A 21826-nucleotide genomic window follows, 5' to 3' on the forward strand; every position below is an offset into this window, starting at 1 on the left:
TCTCAGGAGGAGGGATAGATCATCCTCTGTCAACACCCATATCTCCTCAGTATCTGAGGGAACCCACTGCTCCACCTCAGGGGAAGATTTCTTGGACAGGGAGCCTAGGAAACTGAGGTTGGAGGAGGCCAAGCTGAGGCTGCAGCAGCAACAGCTGGCCCTAGATAGGGAGGTCTTGGCAGTGGAGATGAAAAGACATGGTCTGGGGTTAGCACCCTATGGTGGCAGCAATTCGAGCTTTAGGGACACCAGAATCAGGGAGGACTCATGATTCTAGGAACCTAAGCAAGATAGTCCCACCTTACACAGTAGGAGGTAACATTTACAAATGACTCAGTGCTTTGGAGAGGACCTGTAAAGTCCAAAAGGTCCCCCCAAAGGCAGTGGGCAGTACTCTTGTGGCTCCCCTTCTCTGACAAAGGCAGGGACAAATTCCTTACTGTCAAAGATAAAGATGCAGGCAATTATACAGCTCTAAAAAGTGCACTGTTAGATGGTTTTAGTTTGAGTACTGAACAATACAGGATCAAGTTCAGGGAAAACAAAAGGAGTCCTCCCAAGATAGGGTAGATTTTGCGGACTGTTTTGTGAAAGCTCTGGAAGGCTGGTTGCATGGGTGCGAAGTAAGTGACTACCTGGGCTTATACAATTTAATTCTGAGAGCACGTTTTGAATAACTGTATATCTGATCACCTGCATTAGTACCTGGTGGGCTCTGATCTGACCTCTCCCCAAGAACTGGGAAAAAAGGCAGACAAGCATGAAGACGGTGCAATGCTGTAGATGAATAGATGTATTCTTGTGCTCAAAGGGATACAGTCTCTTGCTTGGAAGGATGCACTCCCTTACTTTGGGTGCAGTCTCATGATTAAAGACGTGCACTCTTGTGTTTGGTGGGATACAATGTTGTGGCTGTTAGGATACAACCCCATCTTTGAAGTGGTGGGGGCAGTTTCAAGCATAAAGGGAAGTGATCTCTTGTTTCAAGACATGCAGTCTCGTGTTTGAAGTCATGCAGTCTCCTGTTTAAAGGTAAGGTGCCTCATGCTTGGAGGGAAGCAGTCTCTTGTTTGCCGGGAAGCAGTCTGTTGGCGGGGGTAGGGGGAGGGGAGCAGGCTCGAACTAAGTTGGAGATTGCAGCAAGGGACCAGCCATGTGCTTGTCTTAGGGATGGCCATGGGGCATGTGGACATTTCATTCTGATCCAAAATCAAGCTTTATCCTTGCAGGCAGCAAAGATTGTGTCCTTTCCTCCATTGTTCATTAATGGAGAATTATAATCACACAAAATTAGTTTGTAAACAAAAAAAAGTACCATACAAATAATCAATGTACGTAGTTTCATGCCGAGGTTCATAGTGCAGGAAACCAGGATGCAGTCTAGAACCCAACATTGCTTACACTGGGCCCGGCCTGCACGTGGGTGCTCCCCTCCACACACACACCTTCAAAGAAGGAGCACAAAGGGGCAGAGATACACCCAGCCATGCAGTCAAGCATATACACACATGCAAAAGAACAAACACATAAAAACGGACATACCCAAACACAGACATACAAACAAGCACATGCATAGACACGAACGACACACACAGACACTCCCAAGCACACATGTGCACCAAGAACACAGAAGACTCACATTCACTGTCTACCCACAGCGCCTTGAAGAACGTAGGCAACTCACAGTACCTCACCAGATAGCACTGCAGTGATGACTCAATGCTGACTTGCAGGCACTAGTTACTGTTGACCTAACCACTCCCCAACATGGCATGTACTAAAGAACTAAGGTCTTGCCCCTCAACGTGCACTTCATTACTTCAAACTAGATTAAATCATCCCTAACTCTTTAACACAGAGCTATAAGGATGGTTTCAAATATGAACATTGTTCACTTACTCCCATCTCTGAGCCTACTGCAAAACCACTAGTTCGAAACACAAATGTTATTCATATGTTTTTGTGCCCTGAGGAAGTGACAAGTTATGAAGTCTTATTTTGAAAAAAAAAAAATGTGACTGATGATGGACTCAAACTACTAATGTGGAATTAAGCATACAAACGTGAGATCAAATATATGAAATAAACAATTCTAGAGTTCAAAGTAGCCTCATGTCCTTGTACAATGCCAAAACACTGATTGATTCATTCGTTGGCTGCTCCTTCCTGCAGGTACGCATGAAGTAAATATTTGGGCTCAAGGTCTCGTGTTCGTTCATTACTGTGGGCATGCAGGTATCTGGCACAATTTCTTGGGTGCACTAAAGTATTTCAATAGGAGGGACAGATGGTGTGTCCGGGGTGTGCCTAGGCTGAGTGCAGCATGACTGACAGCACCAGCAGGTGTCTGATTGGTTGTATACTTGGAGTGTGGTGACAATATGTTTGGAGAGAATGTTGAATCTGTCAGTTCCATAAGAGCCAATGCACAAGGTAGACACGGTGAAGGGGACAGGGGTGCTGAGAAGGTGTGATTTCTCTTATTGTCTTAACCTGGGAGGGGGCTTTCCAGAGTTTGGGAATGAGGGCAGGTGGGACTCTGCTACTTTCTTTGGAGGGTTGAGGGCGCTCCACACCTTGCATACTTCTAAACACCAGGCAATAGCCCACACATTGAGAGCCGAGTCTCAGCACATTTTTCAGTGAGCGCCTGAAGGAGCGAGGAGGTTCATCCCTCAAACCAGCTCACCCACGCCTTTGTCTCATTACTTTCTGTCTACACTCCGGAGTAGTGAAGGGAACCCTTCAGTCTCACTAGGGTAGGTCGGTGAAAGACAACTTAAGAAGCACTGCCAAGTTTTGCCAATCCATCCATGATGTGCTGCTGCAGTCCATATTTTTTCTTCACATTCTGGGACTTGTAGTCGTGTTTATTCATTTGTGAATTCAAAAGGAAAAACCTTAACTGGAGCAGCACACCACGCAAGGACCTCGGAAAATTGGCAGCTATGCCTAAGACTCACATGGGAAAGTGAAAAGCACCAGGGACGACCCACAGAAAGATTTGTTCTGGAAACCACTAGAGTGCGCTAGAGAACAAGATCTATTGTGTCTGGTAATGAACCCTAGATACCCGAGCCAGTGATACATCCCCATGGAGACGAGCCCCACTATCAGCAGAGAAGCAGCCATTGCTCCTGTATGTGATTGGTTTGAAATGATCTCATTGTCACTGAAAAGCGGCCCTCTTTGGGCTCTCTTCTTATGATAAAGACTGGAGCATGACACCTCTATGCGAGTGTGCGCTCGTGTTTGAATGTGTCTGTATGTGTGTATCTGTGCCTGTTGTGCAAGCAAATTGTAACAATGCACCTAACGTTGAAAATATCATTTATTTAAACAAGGTATGAGAAAGCTCCACATTTTAAATGAATGTAAAAGGTCCGCGCCTTTCCAGAAGCAGAATCCTGCGAATGGAACACGTATGACATGCCAGGACCTCCAGTGTGACGTCACTAGGTGCAGGCTATGTGCAGGGGTGGGGGCTCCTCCGCAGAAAGAGAGGCAAGGAGAGGCAACTGAGGGGGGAGAATGCCGGGAAGAGTGGGATCTCTTTTTGGTTCATCGCAGGATCATTTTCGTGACTAAATGATTGTTTATTTTCAGGAAACGGAATTAAACCCGTGCAGTGCCTGCTCCCCCGTTAAACTGAAGCACGTGGCATCACCCATAAACCTGTGACGTGTGATGACAGGTTGAAAAGTCTACATTGTGACGTGTCCTTGGTATAAGAGGCCGGTATCCAGGCAGCTGCAGCACTGCGCGCGAGGACACCGGAGGAGGCGGACACTGCTGGCTCCGGAGCTGAGGCCAGTGAGAGCCCGAAGCCGCAGGGGCCTATCAGGCTCCAAAACGGACAGGCAGGGGTGGGTCCAAGGGCACGAGGTGAGTATATAAACCAAACGAAAAGCGAATTGAAACTGAACTTGAAACCAAACTGAAAACTAACTTGAAACTGGCTTGATACTGGCTTGCAACTGGCTTGCAACTGACTTGATACTGGCTTGCAACTGACTTGATACTGGCTTGAAACCCCAGTTTCCCTTCCCCTTCTTCCCTTCCACTCCCCGTTCCCTTTCTCCATCCCCTGCCCCTGCCCCTTCCCTTTCTCTTTCCCTCACCCTTTACCCACACCCGTCCCCTCATTCCCTTCTCTTTTCCCTTCTCCATCCCCTATCCTTAACCATCCCCTTAAACTTTCCTTCCCTGCCCTATCACCCTTGCCTTCCTCATCCCATTTCCTTCCCAGCCCCTTACCCTCCACTCCCCCTCTTCCTACCCTTCCCTTCATTTACCTTCCCCTTTCCTCCTTTCCCCTTCAATTCCCACCCCTTCCCTCCCACTCACCCTTCTTCTTTCACTCCCTTCCCTTCCCTCCTCTACCCTCTGCACCCCTAACATTCCTACCTTCCTTTCATTTCCCTTCCCCATCTTTCTTTCACCCTTGCCTTCCTTTAATTCTCTACACTTCCCTTTCCCATCCTCTGCTCTTACTCACCATACTCAAGCCCCTTCCTTTCCCCTCCCCTCCCCCTTCCTTTACCCTTCCCTTCTCTCACCTTCTCTACTTTTCCCCTTTTCCTCCCCTTCCCTCCTGTTCTCTCCCCCTATTCATCCTTTCTCTTCTCCCCCTCCCTCCCCTTTCCCTCCCTTCTTCCCTTTCCTTTCTACCTCCTCACTCTATCCCTTTTTTCCTTCACTTGCCTCATCTTTCCTCCCCCTCCCCCTTCCTCTTCCCCCCTTCCTTCCCCTTGCCCACCCCTTCCCCATCCTCTTACCTTTCGCTTAGCACTACCCCCTAACCCTCCACATCCCCTCATATGCCCCTTCCTCTTCCCCCTTCCTCCCATTTCCTTTCCCTTCCTTTTCCATTCTACCCCTTCCCTTCCCCTTTTCCTTCACTTACCTCCTTTCCCTTCCCCTCACCTCCTTTCCCTTCCCCTCCTCTTCTTCTTGCCCATCCACTTCCCTTTCCCATCCCCTTCCCTACCCCTTCCTTCCCTTCCCCTTTTCCTTCACTTACCTCCTTTCCCTTCCCCTCACCTCCTTTCCCTTCCCCTCCTCTTCTTCTTGCCCATCCACTTCCCTTTCCCATCCCCTTCCCTACCCCTTCTTTCACCCTTTTCCTTCTGCATCCCATAGCCTTTCCCTTCTTCTACCCCTCACCCTACCCCTTCCCTTTCCCCTACCTCCTCACCCTACCCCTTCCCTTTTCCTTCACTTACCTCCTGTTCCCTTTTCTGCCCTCTCTCCCTCTCCCTTCCCTTCCTGCCCCCTCCATTTCCTTCCCTTTCACTTCCCAACCTCTCCCTTTCTTTCCCGTCCAATCTGTCTCCTACCTTTCCTTCTTTCCTTTCCCTCCTTTTCTTTTCTTCCCTTCCCCATCCACTTCCTCTTCCCCTCCCTCTCCTGTCCCCTTCCCGTCTTCCCTCTACCTCTCCTTTCCCACCCTCCTTTCCTTTCCCTTCGCTTTTCTTCCTTTCCTTTCCTACCCTTCCGCATCTCCTCACCCTTTCCTTCTCTTCCCCATCCCCTCACCCCCCACTGCCCCTCTACCTCTCAATCCCCTTCTCTTCCATACCCCACCCCTTCCCCTTCTCCCTTCCCCATTCCCTCAACCTAACCTCCCCTTCTTTGCTCCTTCCCTTACCCCTCCCCGTCTCTTTCCACTGCTCTTCCCTTCCCCCACCTATCCAGTTTCTCTTTCCATTCCCCTTTCCATTCCTTTTCACATCCTTTCTCCCGCCCCACCCTCTTTCCTACCTCTCTCCCCATGTCCCTCCCCTTTCCCACCCCTTCCCTTACCCTTTCCTTGCATTTCCTCATCCTCCCTTCCCTTTTCTTCTTCGTCTCATACCCTTCCCCATTCCCTCACCCTTTCCTTCCCCATCTTTCTTTCACCCTTGCCTTCCTTTAATTCTCTACACTTCCCTTACCCATCCTCTTCTCTTCCTCACCATACTCAAGCCCCTTCCTTCCCCTCCCCTTCCCCCCTTCCCTTCTTTTACCCTTCCCTTCTCTCTCCTCTCCTTTTCCCCTTTTCCTTCTCCTGTTCTCTCCCCATTCATTCTTTCTCTTCCCCCCTCCCTCCCCTCTCCCTCCCTTATTCCCTTTCCCTTCTACCTCCTCACTCTACCCCTTCCTTTTTTCCTTCACTTGCCTCTTTCCTCCCCCCTTTCCTTCCTCTTGCCCATCCCCTTCCCCATCCTCTTACCTTTACCTTACCACTATCCCCTCACCCTCCACATCCCCTCCTACACCCCTTCCTCTTTCCTCTTCCCTCTTCCTTCCCTTTCCTTTCCTTTTCCATTCTACCTCCTCACTCTACCCCTTCCCTTCCCCCTTTCCTTCACTTACCTCCTTTCCCTTCCCCAGCCCCATCCCCTTCCTTCTCCCTTTTCCTTCTGCATCCCATAGCCTTTCCCTTTCCCTTCTCTTACCCCTCACTCTACCCCTTCCCTTTTCCCATTCCCTCACCCTTTCCTTCCCAACCAATCTGTCTCCTCCCCTTCTACACTTCCCTCTTTCCCTTCCCTACTTTCCTTCACTTTCTTCCCTTCCCCATCCACTTCCTCTTCCCCTCCCTCTCCTCCCCTTCCCATGTTCCCTCCACCTTTTCCCCACCCTCCTTTCCCTTCCCTTCACTTCTCTTCCTTTCCTTTCCTTCTCCATCCCCTACCCTTCCCCATCTCCTCACCCTTTCCTTCTCTTCCCCATCCCCTCACCCTCCACTTCCCCTCTACCTCCCAATCCCCTTCTCTTCCTTACCCCACCCATTCTGCCTTCTCTTCCCCACCCCTTCCATTCCCCACCCCTTCAACCTAACCTCCCCTTCTCTGCCCCTTCCTTTACCCCTCCCCGTCTCCATCCCTTGTCTTCGCCCACCCATCCCATTTCTCTTTCCACTCCCTTTTCACATCCTTTCTCCCGCCTCCATCCTCTTTCCTACCTATTCCTCCACATGTACCTCCCCTTTCCCCTCCCCTTCTCTACCCTTTCTTTGCATTTCCTCCTCCCCTCCCTTTTCTTCTGCTGCATCCCATACCCTTCCCCATTCCCTCACCCTTTCCTTCCCTTCTTCCCTTCTCCTACCTCCGGACCCTACCCCTTCCCTTCCACTTCCCTTACCTGCCTCTCCATTCCCCTCCCCTTTTTTGCCCCCTCTCTCCCTCCACACTCCTTTCCTGCCCCCTCCCTTTTCTTTCCTTTTACTTCACTTCCCAACCTTTCCCTTTCTTTTCCATCCCCTTCACTTTTCCTCCCCCTTCCTCTCTCTTCCTCCTTCCCCTCACCCCTTCCTTTCCTGCACTTTTCTTTATGCCTCCACCTCTCTTAACCCTTCCCCTCACCCTCCCACTCCCCTCCCTTTTGTCCCTTCTCGTCCCTTCTCTTCCCCATTCCCTCTTCTTCCCCATCCCCTTCACTTTCCCTCAACCCTTCCCCTCTCCCTCCTGCCTTGCCTTCCCTTCTCTCTTCCCTACCCCCTTACCTTCCAAATCCTCTTCCCCTTCTGTTCCCCTTCCCTTCTCTCCATCCCCTCCCTTTCCGCTGTCCTTCGCTTCCCCAAGTCCCTTCCCTTTCTCCTAACCTTCTCCTTTCCCACCTCCCTTCACTTTCCCTCTCCTTTCTTTCTTCCTCTCACTCCCTTCCTTTCCTCCTCTATCTCCAACACCTGCACTTCTCATCACCCTTCACTTCTCCCTATACCCGGGCCTTCCCCACCCCCTCACCTCCCACTTCCCCTCTAACTCCCAACCCCCTTCTCTTCCCCACCCCCCATCCCCTCAACCTAACCTCTTCTCTGCCCCTTCCCTTACCCCTCCGTTTCCTTCCCCTTCTCATCCCTTCCCCCACCCACCGCGTTTCTCCTTCCATTCCCCTTCCCATTCCTTTTCACATCCTTTCTCCCACCCCACCCTCTTTCCCACCTATCCCTCCCCATGCCCCTCCACTTTCCCACCCCTTCCCTACCCCTTGCATTTCCTCCTCCCCTCCCTTTTCTTCTACATCCCATACCCCTTCCCCATTCCCTCATCCTTTCCGTTCCCTTTCCTTCTTCCCTTTTCCTGCCTCCTCACCCTTCCCATTTTCCTTCATTTACCTCCTTTCCCTTCCCCTCACCACCTTTCCCTTCCCCTCCTCTTCTTCTTGCCCATCCACTTCCCTTTCCCTTTCCCATCCCCTTCCCTACCCCTTCTTTCACCCTTTTCCTTCTGCATCCCATAGCCTTTCCCTTCTTCTACCCCTCACCCTACCCCTTCCCTTTCCCCTACCTCCTCACCCTACCCCTTTCCTTTTCCCTCACTTACCTCCTGTTCCCTTTTCTGCCCTCTCTCCCTCTCCCTTCCTGCCCCCTCCATTTCCTTCCCTTTCACTTCCCAACCTCTCCCTTTCTTTCCCGTCCAATCTGTCTCCTACCCTTCCTTCTTTCCTTTCCCTCCTTTTCTTTTCTTCCCTTCCCCATCCACTTCCTCTTCCCCTCCCTCTCCTGTCCCCTTCCCGTCTTCCCTCTACCTCTCCTTCCCCACCCTCCTTTCCTTTCCCTTCGCTTTTCTTCCTTTCCTTTCCTACCCTTCCGCATCTCCTCACCCTTTCCTTCTCTTCCCCATCCCCTCACCCTCCACTTCCCCTCTACCTCTCAATCCCCTTCTCTTCCATACCCCACCCCTTCCCAATCCCCTCAACCTAACCTCCCCTTCTTTGCTCCTTCCCTTACCCCTCCCCGTCTCTTTCCACTGCTCTTCCCTTCCCCCACCCATCCTGTTTCTCTTTCCATTCCCCTTTCCATTCCTTTTCACATCCTTTGTCCCGCCCCCACCCTCTTACCTACCTCTCTCCCCTTGTCCCTCCCCTTTCCCACCCCTTCCCTTACCCTTTCCTTGCATTTCCTCATCCTCCCTTCCCTTTTCTTCTGCGTCTCATACCCTTCCCTATTCCCTCACCCTTTCCTTCCCCATCTTTCTTTCACCCTTGCCTTCCTTTAATTCTCTACACTTCCCTTACCCATCCTCTTCTCTTCCTCACCATACTCAAACCCCTTCCTTTCCCCTCCCACTTCTCCCCTTCTTTTACCCTTCCCTTCTCCTTCTCTCCTTTTCCCCTTTTCCTTCTCCTGTTCTCTCCCCCATTCATTCTTTCTCTTCTCCCTCTCCCTCCCTTATTCCCTTTCCCTTCTACCTCCTCACTCTACCCCTTCCTTTTTCCTTCACTTGCCTCTTTCCTCCCCCTTTCCTTCCTCTTTCCCATCCCCTTCCCCATCCTCTTACCTTTCCCTTACCACTATCCCCTCACCCTCCACATCCCCTCCTACACCCCTTCCTCTTCCCTCTTCCTTCCCTTTCCTTTCCTTTTCCATTCTACCTCCTCACTCTACTCCTTCCCTTCCCCTTTTCCTTCACTTACCTCCTTTCCCTTCCCCAGCCCCATCCCCTTCCTTCTCCCTTTTCCTTCTGCGTCCCATAGCCTTTCCCTTTCCCTTCTCCTACCCCTCACTCTACCGGTTCCCTTTTCCCATTCCCTCACCCTTTCCTTCCCCTCCCCCTTCTCCTTCCCTTTCACTTCCCAACCAGTCTGTCTCCTCCCCTTCTACCCTTCCCTCTTTCCCTTCCCTACTTTCCTTCACTTTCTTCCCTTCCCCATCCACTTCCTCTTCCCCTCCCTCTCCTCCCCTTGCCATGTTCCCTCCACCTTTCCTTCCCCACCCTCCTTTCCCTTCGCTTCTATTCCTTTCCTTCTCCATCCCCTACCCTTCCCCATCTCCTCACCCTTTCCTTTTCTTCCCCATCCCCTCACCCTCCACTTCCCCTCTACCTCCCAATCCCCTTCTCTTCCTTACACGCCCATTCTCCCTTCTCTTCCCCACCCCTTCCATTCCCCATCCCCTCAACCTAACCTCCCCTTCTCTGCCCCTTCCTTTACCCCTCCCCGTCTCCTTTCCTTGTCTTCCCCCACCCATCCCATTTCTGTTTCCACTCCCTTTTCACATCCTTTCTCCCGCCTCCATCCTCTTTCCCACCTATTCCTCCACATGTACCTCCCCTTTCCCCACCCCTTCCCTACCCATTCCTTGCATTTCCTCCTCCCCTCCCTTTTCTTCTGCTTCCCATACCCTTCCCCATTCCCTCACCCTTTCCTTTCCCTTCTTCCCTTCTACCTCCGAACCCTACCCCTTCCCTTTCCCTTACCTACCTCTGCATTCCCCTCCCCTTTTTTGCCCCCTCTCTCCCTCCACACTCCTTTCCTGTCCCCTCCCTTTTCTTTCCTTTTACTTCACTTCCCAAACTTTCCCTTTCTTTTCCATCCCCTTCACTTTCCCTCCCCCTTTTCTTTTTACCTTCTCCTTTCCCTCCCCTTCCTCCTTCCCCTCACCCCTTCCTTTCTTGCACTTTTCTTTATGCCTCCACCTCTCTTAACCCTTCCCCTCACCCTCCCACTCCCCTCCCTTTCGTCCCTTCTCTTCGCCATTCCTTTCTTTCCCTCAACCCTTCCCCTCTCCCTCCTGTCTTGCCTCTCCTTCTCTCTTCCCTACCCCCTTACCTTCCAAATCCTCTTCCCCTTCTGTTCCCCTTCTCTACATCCCCTCCATTTCCGCTGGCCTTCCTTTCCTTTTCTCCTAACCTTCTCCTTTCCCACCTCCCTTCACTTTCCCTCTCCTTTCTTTCTTCCTCTCACTCCCTTCCTTTCCTTCTCTATCTCCAACACCTGCACTTCTCATCACCCTTTCCTTCTCCCTATTCCCGGGCCTTCCCCACCCCCTCACCTCCCACTTTCCCTCTAACTCCCAACCCCCTTCTCTTCCCCACCCCTTCCACTCCCCATGCCCTCAACCTAACCTCTTCTCTGCCCCTTCCCTTACTCCTCCCTGTTTCCTTCCCCTTCTCATCCCTTCCCCCACCCATTCCCCCTTCCCATTCCTTTTCACATCCTTTCTCCCACCCCCACCCTCTTTCCCACCTATCCCTCCCCATGCCCCTCCCCTTTCCCCACCCCTTCCCTACCCCTTGCATTTCCTCCTCCCCTCCCTTTTCTTCTACATCCCATACCCCTTCCCCATTCCCTCACCCTTTCTGTTCCCTTTTTCCCTTCTCCTGCCTCCTGACCCTACCCCTTCCCTTCCGTTTCCTTCACTTACCTGCCCTTCTATTCCCCTCCCTTTTTTTGCCCCCCTCTCCCTCCACACTCCTTTCCTACCCCCTCCCTTTCCTTTCTCTTCACTTCCCAACCTTTCCCTTTCTTTTCCATCCCCTTCTCTTCCCCTTCACTTTCCCTCACCCCTTTCTACATCCTCCTCGACGACCTCAACTTCCATCTGTAACAGAACAACGACCCCAACACCACCGCCCTGATTGCCAACCTCGGTCTCAAGCAACTGGTGAACACCCCCACCCACATCGCCGGACACACGCTCGACCCCATCTTCTCCGCCAGCAACCACGTATCCTTCAGCCACTCCTCCGCTCTACACTGGACCGACCACAGATGTGTCCACTTCACCTTCCGACGCGAGACTCGCCACCTCCGCACACAACCCATCCCACGTCAAAAGTGGAACAAAATCCCCAAAGAACAGCTTCTCTCCACTCTCATCGACAACCAACCCACCTTCTCCTCCGACCCCAATGACGCAGCCCTCAGCCTCACGAACTGGATCACTAACTGCGTAGACAACCTCGCTCCTCTCAGACGCCTCCCTAGACAGACCAACACCAAAAAACCTCTCTGGTTCACTGACACCCTTAAGGAATCAAAGAAAACCTGCCGCACTCTCGAGAAAGCCTGGTGTAAGGACCACACCGCAGATAACATGACTGCCCTCAAGAACGCTACCCGCGAACACCACCACCTGATCCGCGCCGCCAAAAGGAATTTCTTCACAGACAGACTGGACAAAAACAGCCACAACAGCAGAGAACTCTTCAACATCGTAAAAGAGCTCTCCAACGCCAATGCCATCACACCCTCAAAAGACCTTTGCAACTCCCTCACCACCTTCTTCCATCGTAAGATCACCGACCTACACGACAGCTTCGGACACCAGACCCAGCCGACCACCACAGAACCCACAACCCCAGCCATCACCCTCAACGCCTGGACCCACATCAACACGGAAGAGACCAAAGCCACCATGAACTCCATCCACTCCGGTGCCCCCTCGGACCCCTGCCCACACTTTATCTTCAACAAAGCCGACGACATCATCACCCGCACCTCCAGACCATCATCAACAGCTCCTTTTCATCTGCTACCTTCCCTGAGAGCTGGAAACACGCTGAAGTCAACGCCCTACTGAAGAAACCTACGGCTGACTCAAGCAACCTGAAGAACTTCCGCCCCATCTAGCTCCTCCGCTTCCCTGCCAAAGTCATAGAGAAGACCGTCAACAAGCAGCTTACCAACTTCCTTGAAGACAACAACCTTCTCGACCCCTCTCAGTCTGGATTCCGAGCCAACCACAGCACAGAAACCGCCCTCATCTCAGTCACAGACGACATCAGAACCCTGATGGACAACGGAGAAACAGTCGCCCTCATCCTCCTCGACCTCTCGGCTGCCTTCAACACCGTCTGCCACCGCACCCTAATAACCCACCTCCGCTCCACCAGGATCCAAGGACAGGCCCTAGACTGGATCACCTCCTTCCTTTCCAACCGCTCCCAAAGAGTCTACCTCCCACCTTTCCGCTCAAACCCCACCGAGATCATCTGCGGCGTCCCACAAGGCTCCTCGCTCAGCCCGACTCTCTTCATTGTCTACATGAGCCCCCTCGCTGACATTGTACGCAAACACAGCATCATCATCACCTCCTACACCGACGACACCCAGCTGATACTTTCCCTCACCAAGGACCCCACCAGCGCCAAGACCAACCTGCAAGACGGAATGAAAGACGTCGCAGACTGGATGAAACTAAGCCGTCTGAAACTGAACTTAGACAAAACGGAAGTCCTCATCCTCGGAAACACCCCGACATCCTGGGACGACTCCTGGTGGCCCACGGCCCTTGGCACCGCACCGACCTCCTCAGACCACACACGCAACCTCGGTTTCATCCTGGACCCACTTCTCACCATGACCAAAAAGTCAACGCTGTATCATCCTCCTGCTTCCTCACCCTCCGCATGCTCTAGAAGATCTTCCGTTGGATCCCCGCCGACACCAGAAAGAGTGTGACCCACGCCCTCGTCATGAGCCGCCTGGACTACGGCAACACCCTATACGCAGGAACCACCGCTAAACTCCAAAAACGTCTACAACAAATTCAAAACGCCTCCGCCCGCCTCATCCTCAACATATCCCGCAACAGCCACATCTCCGCACACCTGAGACACCTGCACTGGCTTCCCGTCAGCAAAAGGATCACCTTCCGACTCCTCACCCACGCACACAAAGCCCTCCACAACAAGGGACCAGAATACCTCAACCGCCGCCTCAGCTTATACGCTCCCACCCGTCTTCTCCGCTCCACCAGCCTCGCTCTCCCCGCCGTCCCTCGCATCCGCCGCTCCACGGCGGGTGGGAGGTCCTTCTCCTACCTGGCGGCCAAGACTTGGAACACCCTCCCCACCATCCTCAGGACCACCCAGGACCACTCCACATTCCGGAGACTACTCAAGACCTGGCTTTTCGAGCAGCAGTAACCCCTTCCCCCTAGCGCCTTGAGACCCGCAGGGGTGAGTAGCGCGCTTTATAAATGTTTATGATTATGATTTGATTTCTCCTTCCCCACCTCCCTCCCCTTCCTCTCTCTTCCTCCTTCCCCTCACCCCTTCCTTTCCATGCCCTTTTCTTTACGCCTCCACATCTCCTAACCCTTCCCCTCAATCAATCAATCAATCAGTCCATTTATAGAGCGCACAACTCACCCGTGAGGGTCTCAAGGCGCTGGAGGGGGGGGGGGGGTTGTTACTGCTGCTCGAAGAGCCATGTCTTGAGGTGTTTCCTGAAGGTGAGATGGTCCTGGGTAGTTCTTAGGTGTGCGGGGAGTGAGTTCCATGGTTTGGCCGCCAGGTAGGAGAATGATCTTCCTCCGGCGGTGGTTCCGCGGATCCGTGGGACGGTGGCGAGGGCGGCTGAGCAGAGCTGACGGGTGGGCGTGTAGAACGAGAGGCGGCTGTTGAGGTATTCGGGCCCATGTCGTGGAGTGCTTTGTGTGCGTGGGTGAGGAGCCTGAAGGTGATCCTCTTGTTGATGGGGAGCCAGTGCAGGTGTTTCAGGTGGGCGGATATGTGGCGAGGAATGTCGAGGATGAGGCATGCAGAGGCGTTCTGTATGCGTTGTAGTCGTTTCTGAAGCTTGGCGGTGGTTCCTGCGTATAGGGTGTTTCCGTAGTCCAGTCAGCTTGTGACAAGGGCATGAGTAACCGTCTTTCTGGTTTCTGTGGGGATCCACCGGAAGATCTTCTGGAGCATGCGTAGGGTGTTGAAGCATGATGACGAGACGGCGTTGACTTGCTTGGTCATTGTGAGGAGGAAGTCCGGGATGAACCCGGGTTGCGTGCGTGATCCGAGGGGGTTGGTGCGGTGCCCAGCGCCGTGGGCCACCAGGAGTCGTTCCAGGCGGATGAGGATTGTCCGAGGATGAGGACCTCCGTCTTGTCTGAGTTCAGTTTTAGGCGGCTGAGCTTCATCCATTCCGCAACGTCTTTCATTCCTTCCTGTAGGTTGGTTTTGGCGGTGGCAGGGTCTTTGGTGAGGGAGCGTATGAGCTGGGTGTCGTCGGCGTAGGAGATGATGTTGATGTTGTGTTTGCGTGCGATGGCGGCGAGGGGGCTCATGCAAATATTGAAGAGGGTTGGGCTGAGCGAGGATCCTTGGGGTACTCCGCAGATGATCTCAGTGGGTTCTGAGCGAAAGGGAGGGAGGCGGACTCTCTTGGTTCTGTCGGAGAGGAACGAGATGACCCAGTCCAGGGCCTTTCCTAGGATTCCAGTGGTGCAGAGGCGGGTTACTAGGGTGCGATGGCACACGGTATTGAAGGCTGCCGAGAGGTCCAGGAGGATGAGGGCGGTTGTTTCTCCGTTGTCCATCAGGGTCCTGATGTCGTCGGTGACTGCGATGAGGGCGGTTTCTGTGCTGTGGTTGGCTCGAAATCCAGACTGGGATGGGTTGAGTGAGTTGTTAGCCTTGAAGAAAGTGGTCAGCTGCTTATTGACGGTCTTCTTGATGACCTTGGCCGGGAAGGGAAGAAGAGAGATGGGGCGGAAGTTCTTCAGGTCATTAGGGTCTGCCGTGGGTTTTTTAAGGAGGGTGTTGATTTCTGCGTGCTTCCAGCTCTCGGGGAAGGTGGCTGATGCGAACGAGCTGTTGATGATGTTCCGGAGATGGGGTGCGATGATGGTGTCAGCTTTGTTGAAGATGTGATGGGGGCAAGGGTCCTAGGGGGAGCCGGAGTGGTGTTCATGATGCTTATGGTCTCTTCTGAGCTGATAGGGGTCCAGGAGCTGAGGGTAGTGGTGGGTGCTGCTGGTTCGGTGGTAGGAGGTGGGGTCTGGGTCCCGAGGCTGTCGTGTAGATCTGTGATCTTTCGGTGGAAGAACGTGGCGAGGGAGTTGCAGAGTTCTTGTGACGATGCAATGTCGTTGGAGCTGGCGCTGGGTTTGGAGAGCTCTTTGACGATGTTGAAGAGTTCCTTGCTGTTGTGGGAGTTGTTGTCTAGTCGCACTTTGAATGATGTCCTTTTGGTGGAGCGGATCAGCTGGTGGTGTTCACGGGTGGCGATCTTGAGGGTTATGTTTTCTGTGGTTCGTTCGTTGCTCCAGGTTTTTTTTGAGGGTTCGGCAGGATTTCTTAGATTCTTTGAGGGCGTCCGTGAACCATGGGGTTTTCCTGTTGCTGGTCCCGCCTGGGGGGTTCTTAAGTGGTGCGAGGTTGTCGGCACAGTTGGTGATCTACTGTGTGAGGTTGTGGGCTGCGTTGTTGACGTCAGTGATGTTGGCTGGTGGGTTCTGGCTTAGTGTTGAGAGGAGCTGGTCTGTAGTGATTTTGCTCCAGCATCTGCGGGGGATTTGTTGTGTGCGATGGTGGTGAGTCTCCCGTTTGAAGGTGAAGTGGACGCATCTGTGGTCGGTCCAGTGTAGTCCGGAGGAGTGGCTGAAGGAGACGTGGTTGCTGGCGAAGATGGGGTCGAGTGTGTGGCCAGCGATGTGGGTGGGGGTGATCACCAGTTGCTCGAGTCAGAGGTTGGCGAGGTTGCCGAGCAGGGTGGTGGTGTTGTCGTTTTTCTCCAGATGGAAGTTCAGGTCCCCGAGGAGGATCTATTCTGGTGAGGCTAGGACGTGCGGGCTGATGAAGTCTGCGATGGTTTCGCTAAATTGCACGCGTGGACCCGGGGGTCTGTAGATGAGTGTTCCTCTGAGGGTGGTCTTGGGGTCGCTGTGAATCTGGAAGTGTACGTGTTCGACGGTGAGGGGTGTGTCTTCGGTGGGTGTCGTGATGTTGATGGTGTTCCTGTAGATGATGGCGATTCCTCCTCCGGTTTGGTAGACACGGTCCTTCCGGGCGATCTTGTAGCCGTCGGGGATGGCTATGGCGATGTCTGGGGCCGAGGAAGCGTTCATCCAGGTTTCCGTGATGAAGGCGACGTCTGGTGCTGTTGTGTCCAGGAGGTCCCATAGTTCGATGGCGTGCTTATGGACGGAGCGTGTGTTGAGGAGGATGCACTTGAGGTGGTTGTTGTTGCGAGGGCCGGTGGGTGGTCTGCAGGTTTGGAGGCATGTGTATTTGCAGGCTTGACAGGTGAAGGGTCCATGGGTTCGCTTTGGGGTGGCTTGGTAGCAGGTGGCTATTCGTCCGGTGTTGAGGGCGTTGAGGGAGGCGGAGTCGTATCTCAGTCGGGTGCTTTGTGTGCGGTGGGGGCCAGGGGTTCTGGTGCTGGGCGCGGTCCAGGTGCGGACAGGCGCAGACAGGATTGCCTTTGGCGCACCAGCAGCGCGCCAGCTGTGCGGCCACACAGCGACCGCCATAAGAGGGTAGGAGGGGAGGAGGGGTCAGCTGGGAGGGTGAGGGTAGGACAGCGAATGGGAGCAGGGGGGCGGTGCCGCACGGGAGGCAGCGGCGGGAAAAAAACGGGGCTGAGGAGCCCGTTGGCGATCGCGACGATCGGAAAATGGAAGGCAAAAAATAGAATAAGAAAACCACTCACACTCACACGGGGTACATGAGAGAAGGGGGGCAGGCAAGCACACGGGGCATAGAAAGCAAGGGGCACAGGCAGTCAGTGGGGAACCAAGGCGGCGATCGTGCAGGCGTTCAGCGCCGATCAGGAAGATAGCAGGTCACAGCGGACAGAGCAGGCGGAGCTGCAGCGGTGGGGAAGCGACCTACCCAAGGGTCAAGGGTTGCTGTCTCTGCCGCGCAGCGGCTGCCATAAGAGGGTAGGAGGGGAAGAGGGGTCAGCTGGGAGGCAGGAGGGTAGGACAGCGAATGGGAGCAGGGGGGCGGGCCGCACAGGAGGCAGCGGCGGGAAAAAACGGGGCTGCGGAGCCCTTTGGCGATCGCGACGATCGAAAAATGGAAGGCAAAAAAAGAATAAGAAAACCACTCACACGGGGTACATAAGAGAAGGGGGGCAGGCAGGCACACGGCCTCACCTTCCATTCCCAGCCCCTCAACCTAAGTTCCCATTGCTCCTCTTCCACTCTCCTTTCCCCCTTTCTCCCTCCCCTTCTCTTCCCCTTTCCCTTCTCCTGTCCCTTCCCTCCCTTTACTTCCCCTTCCCCTCCACTGACCCTTTCCTTTCCTTTGCCTCCCCCTCACACTTCCCTTTCCCTCAACCGTCTGTTCTCTTCCCTTCCTGTACCCCACTCACCTGACCCTCCTTTCTCTCTCCCCTGCCCTCTCTCCCATTCCCCTCCCTCCCCTTCCCCTTTACATTCCCTTCCTCTCTTCCCTTCCCCACCCAGTCCCTTTCTCTTCCCTTCTCCTTTCCCTCCCCTCCTGTTCTCTCCTTTCTCCCCTCTCCATCCCCTTCCTTATCCCTTCCCTGTATTCCTTGCCTCCCACCTTCTTTCCATTTTTCCTCCTCCCTTCCCATCCCACCCCTCCCTTCCCCTCAACCATTCACGTCCCTCTCGGGGACGGTAAGAACGGGTCGGAAGTGTAAGGGAAAGGATGGGAGGTCAAAAGGGAAGGGAGAGGGGATGTGAACAGGAAGGGTGGGGGAGGGTTGAGCGGGGAAGTGGAAGGTGAGGGGATGGGAATGAGAAGGAAAGAGCAAGGAAGGGAAAGGGGTGCGGGGAAGAGAAGGAAAGGGGAGAGAAAGGAGGGAAGGCCCGGGAATATGGAGAAGGGAAGTGTGATGAGATGTGCAGGTGTTGCAGACAGAGAAGGAAAGGGCAAGGAAAGGGAGGAAGAGGAAGAAGGAAAGTGAAGGGAGGAAGAGGAGAAGGTGAGGAGAAAAGGAAGGGACTTGGGGAGGGTGGAAAAAAAGGGAAGGGTGAAGGATGGGGAAGTGAAGAGCAGGGGGAGAGGATGGGGAGAAGGGAAGCGGAACGGGAGGGGAAGAGAAGGGGTAGGTAAAAGAAGAGAAGGGGATTGTGAGGTAAAGGGGAAGTGAAGGGTGAGGGGTTTTGGAAGGCAAGGGGGTAGGGGAAGAGAGAAGGGGGGAGGGGAGGGTAGAGAGGAGGGAGAGGGGAAGGGGTGAGGGAAAGTGAAGTGGATGGGAAAGAGAAGGGAATGGGGAACAAAGGCAATGGGGAACAGAAGGGATGAAAGAGGGGGAATGGGAGGGGGGCACGAGGGAGAGGGAAAGAGGGAAGAGGTAATGGTCAGGTTGGATGGGATGGGATGGAAAAGAAAGAGAAAGGTTGGGAAGTGAAAGGGAAGGAAAGGAAAGGGAGGGGCAGGAAAGGAGAGCGGAGGCAAAAAATGTGAGGGGAATGGAGGAGGAGGTAAGTAAAGGGAAGGGGGTAGGGTGGGGAGGTAGAAGGGGGAGAGAAGGGGAAAAGGAAGGAAAGGTGAGGGAATGGGGAAGGGTAAAAGACGCAGAAGAAAAGGGAATGGAGGATGAGGAAATGCAAGGGAACCGTAGGGAAGAGGTGGGGGAAAAGGGAGGGACATGGGAGGGAGACGGGGGAAAAGGATTGGGCAGGAGGAAGGATGTGAAAAGGAATGGGAAGGGGAATGGAAAGAGAAACGGGAAGGGTGGGGGAAGGGAAGAGCAGGGGAAGGAGATTTGAAGGAGTAAGGGAAGGGGCAGAGAAGGGGAGGTTAGGTTGAGGGGATGGGGAATGGAGGGTGAGGGGAAGGGTTAGGAGATGTGGAAGTGTAAAGAAAAGGGCAAGGAAAGGAAGGGGTGAGGGGAAGGAGGAGAGACGAAGGGGAGGGAAAGGGGAGGGAGGTGGGGAAGGAGAAGGTAAGGAAAAAGGGGTGAGGGAAAGTGAAAGGGATGGGGAAGAGAAGGGGATGGAAAAGAAAGGGAAAGGTTGGGAAGTGAAGAGAAAGGAAAGGGAGGGAGGGGGCAGGAAAAGAGTGTGTAGGGATAGAGAGGGCAAAAAAAGGGAGAAGGGAAGAAGGAAAGGGAAGGAAAGGGTGAGGGAATGTGGAAGGGTATGAGACGCAGAAGAAAAGGGAAGGGAGGATGAGGAAATGCAAGGAAAGGATAGGGGAAGGGGTGGGAAAGGGGAAAGGGGAGGGACATGGGGAGAGAGAGGTAGGAAAGAGGGTGGGGGCGGGAGAAAGGAGGTGAAAAAGAATGGAAAGGGGAATGGAAAGGGAAACAGGATGGGTGGGGGAAGGGAAGAGCAGGGGAAGGAGACGGGGAGGGGGAAGGGAAGGAGCAAAGAAGGGGAGGTTAGGTTGAGAGGATGGGGAAGGGAGAAGGGGAAGGGGTGGGGTATGGAAGAGAAGGGGATTGAGAGGTAGAGGGGAAGTGGAGGGTGAGGGGATGGGGAAGAGAAGGAAAGGGTGAGGAGATGCGGAAGGGTAGGAAAGGAAAGGAAGAAAAGCTAAGGGAAAGGAAAGGAGGGTGGGGAAGGAGAGGTAGAGGGAAGACGGGAATGGGACAGGAGAGGGAGGGGAAGAGGAAGTGGATGGGGAAGGGAAGAAAAGAAAAGGAGGGAAAGGAAAGAAGGAAGGGTAGGAGACAGATTGGACGGGAAAGAAAGGGAGAGGTTGGGAAGTGAAAGGGAAGGAAATGGAGGGGGCAGGAAGGGAAGGGAGAGGGAGAGAGGGCAGAAAAGGGAACAGGAGGTAAGTGAAGGAAAAGGGAAGGAGTAGGGTGAGGAGGTAGGGGAAAGGGAAGGGGTACGGTGAGGGGTAGAAGAAGGGAAAGGCTATGGGATGCAGAAGGGAAAGGGTGAAAGAAGGGGTAGGGAAGGGGATGGGAAAGGGAAGTGGATGGGCAAGAAGAAGAGGGGAAGGGAAAGGTGGTGAGGGGAAGGGAAAGGAGGTAAGTGAAGGAAAAGGGGAAGGGTCAGGAGGCAGGAAAAGGGAATAAGGAAAGGGAACGGAAAGGATGAGGGAATGGGGAAGGGGTATGGGATGTAGAAGAAAAGGGAGGGGAGGAGGAAATGCAAGGGGTAGGGAAGGGGTGGGAAAGGGGAGGGGCATGGGGAGGGATAGGTGGGAAATAGGTTGGGGTAGGAGAAAGGATGTGAAAATGAATGGTAAGGGGAATGGAAGGAGAAACGGGTGGGTGGGGGAAGGGATGAGAAGGGGAAGGAAACGGAGGGGTAAGGGAAGGGGCAGAGAAGAGGTTAGGTTGAGGGGATGGGGGGTGGGGAAGAGAAGGGGGTTGGGAGTTAGAGGGGAAGTGGGAGGTGAGGGGGTGGGGAAGGCCCGGGTATAGGGAGAAGTGAAGGGTGATGAGAAGTGCAGATGTTGGAGATAGAGGAGGAAAGGAAGGGAGTGAGAGGAAGAAAGAAAGGAGAGGGAAAGTGAAGGGAGGTGGGAAAGGAGAAGGTTAGGAGAAAAGGAAGGGACTTGGGGAAGCGAAGGGCAGCGGAAAGGGAAGGGATGGAGAGAAGGGAAGGGGAACAGAAGGGGAAGAGGATTTGGAAGGTAAGGGGGTAGGGAAGAGAGAAGGGAAGGCAAGACAGGAGGGAGAGGGGAAGGGTTGAGGGAAAGTGAAGAGGATGGGGAAGAAGAGGGAATGGGGAAGTGAAGGGACGAGAAGGGACAAAAGGGAGGGGAGTGGGAGGGTGAGGGGAAGGGTTAAGAGAGGTGGAGGCATAAAGAAAAGTGCAAGAAAGGAAGGGGTGAGGGGAAGGAGGAAGAGAGAGGAAGGGGGAGGGAAAGTGAAGGGGATGGAAAAGAAAGGGAAGGGTTGGGAAGTGAAGTAAAAGAAAAGAAAAGGGAGGGGGCAGGAAAGGAGTGTGGAGGGAGAGAGGGGGCAAAAAAGGGGAGGGGCAGAGGCAGGTAAGGGAAGGGGAAGGGAAGGGGTAGGGTCCGGAGGTAGGAGAAGGGAAGAAGGGAAAGGAAAGGGTGAGGGAATGGGGAAGGGTATGGGATGCAGCAGAAGAAAAGGGAGGGGAGGAGGAAATGCAAAGAAAGGGTAGGGAAGGGGTGGGGAAAGGGGAGGAATAGGTAGGAAAGAGGATGGAGGCGGGGGAAAGGATGTAAAAAGGGAGTGGAAAGAGAAATGGGATGGGTGGTGGAAGACAAGGGATGGAGACGGGGAGGGGTAAAGGAAGGGGCAGAGAAGGGGAGGTTAGGTTGAAGGGGTGGGGAATGGAAGGGGTGGGGAAGAGAAGGGAGAATGGGTGGGGTAAGGAAGAGAAGGGGATTGGGAGGTAGAGGGGAAGTGGAGGAAAGGGTGAGGAGATGGGGAAGGGTAGGGGATGGAGAAGGAAAGGAAAGGAAGAGAAGGGAAAGGAAAGGTGGAGGGCACA

This window comes from Pleurodeles waltl, chromosome 12 (genome assembly GCF_031143425.1).
Source record: "Pleurodeles waltl isolate 20211129_DDA chromosome 12, aPleWal1.hap1.20221129, whole genome shotgun sequence".
NCBI classification, from domain to species: domain Eukaryota; kingdom Metazoa; phylum Chordata; class Amphibia; order Caudata; family Salamandridae; genus Pleurodeles; species Pleurodeles waltl.